This window comes from Mus caroli, chromosome 11, assembly GCF_900094665.2.
Source record: "Mus caroli chromosome 11, CAROLI_EIJ_v1.1, whole genome shotgun sequence".
Taxonomy (NCBI): domain Eukaryota; kingdom Metazoa; phylum Chordata; class Mammalia; order Rodentia; family Muridae; genus Mus; species Mus caroli.
The window spans coordinates 21007806-21009831 of NC_034580.1; the positions used below are offsets into that span (position 1 = coordinate 21007806).

General features: G+C 45.0%; 1 non-coding gene across 1 annotated transcript; it reads right to left on the minus strand.

The window, feature by feature from the left end:
- Window positions 1-1015: 1015 nt before the first annotated feature.
- LOC115032690 lies at window positions 1016-1143 on the minus strand. Its single transcript, XR_003838319.1, has one exon. It is a non-coding gene; the product is annotated as a small nucleolar RNA SNORA17 (small nucleolar RNA).
- Between the last annotated feature and the right edge of the window lie 883 nt (window positions 1144-2026).

The window sequence follows — 2026 nt, forward strand, 5'->3', positions numbered from 1 at the left end:
CTGTGTCATGAAGGCCAAGTAGGTTTGGATCAATAGGACCAGCCCCCTTCTTGCTCCAGCAGTTCACTGATTGAGTAGATATTAGGGTAAGCCAATTCAAAGCCTTGGATCTGGGCCTGAGAGGTACCTGAGCTGGTCAGCCCTCAGGCTGTCCTACTTTCAAGCCCTCTGTCTGGCTCACTAGTAAACCTGCAACAAGGGTTATCCCTACCTTAAGGATGCAGGACCGGCCCTCTCAAGTATTAGAGCTGGTGAGAGACTAGCTCTCCCACTCTCGTGATCCCTGGTCCAGCTCTCTTGCCTGTCATAGATGGTAAGGAATATGGGTGGGGAGGAGGGTATCTCATCTTCATCTGTACCACTGACCAGCAGGTAGGGTTGGCTCTCCTCAGCCCATGCCCTTGGAGCAGCTCACCCAGGCCCCTGCCATCAGGCCAGCTCTACTGTGCTGGCCAGCTGACTACTATAGCAGGTGAGGCCTGGGGTTAACTTTCCTTCTTTCCTACCCCCAGGTAAAGGATGGGGCCAGTTCTGCACAACCCTCACACATCAACATGACTTTGAGAAGCAACACAGATCAGGATATCTACCTGGCCTTTGGTGGGAAACAACCCCTATTGTTTCAGGGCCATAAACCCAATTGTGGCAGGACCCCACCATGATCCCAGGTGGTATCACCAGCAACTCACATCAGGCTGCTCCTTACTACCTTCAAGTCTACAGTCCTGTCTTTCTTCACTGTGTCCACAACCTTCTGTTTCTCCTCCATTTCTCCACCACTTTCATGCTCCTCTTAGTGACTTTCAGGATCTCTGAGGGTCTGGGGTCATCTCAGGAGTGATCTTAGGAGTGCTATGCCCCACCTGTACATTACTGGACCAGCTGTGGTCATCTCAGGCATTGTCTGCTCCCTAGGCTTGCAAGATACCAGACTGACAGTCACCTCAGATTAGCTTCCTGTCTCTGGAACCCCTGTGTGGGACAGGTGGTTGTCTCAGGTTCGCTGTTTTCAGAAAATGTTAGCTTACTATTCATTTGTATGTTCTTTAGTCAGAACACCGGGCATAGACATAGCCTCTCTCCTCTCTGCCACCTACAGACATGTGACACAGCAGCCGCACCGCCAATGCCCCTAGGGGCAAGACCAGGCCAGGACCTCACTTTAAAAAAAATTTTTTTTTAATATCACATAAGACCACAAACATATCCATTTGATATCTTCCTTATTCTGTTTTCAGATGCAAACAAATGAACATGTATTCTACTTTTATGAACATGTTACATATTTATAAATAATAATGTTTTCTGCATTGTTGTAGCCCAGCTTCCTTTTTCTTATTTATACATACTGTTAATCTCCCCACTTTATTATAACTTGTCTTTCCTTCTTTCTCTTTCTTCCTTCCTTCTTTTCTTCCTTCCCATTTTCTTTTTAGGTTTTTTTGAGACAAGGTCTTACTCAGTAGTTAGGTTACAAAGTCAATCTCACTGTGTTAACCAGGATGGCCTTGAGCTCAAAGCAATCTTCCTGCTTCAATCTCCTAGACTCTGGGATTATAGGTGGTAGCCATCACAGTCAGTCTAATGCAGCTTTTCAGTAGTTGTAGCTTTTCAGTAGTTGCATAGGAATTTCATTTGTTGTTTTAACCCTATTTTAACACTATTTTATCTGTCCATTCTTCTTCTGTTGAACATTGGCTTTGTGTCCACTCCACCATTCATGGAGATATAAATATAATCAACAGCATGTGTCACTTTGGGCTGCAAGGCTCACATGGTAATAGGGGAGCCAATTGCTTCCTTGTTTTGTCCTTTTACTGTTAATAAATCCCATGCTGTGTTTTTCTAAACTCATCCCTACATTACAGCATCTGCTCCCACCCAAGCTGCTTCTGTCTCAATTTTCAGCTAGGTTCTACATATTGAAAGGAAATAAAACTTGAGACCTGTGATTCATGTAATGTATGTCAAATAGCCCAAAGAGTTGTTTGTGAGCTTTGAAACCTGGGGCTGAGAACATAGCAGA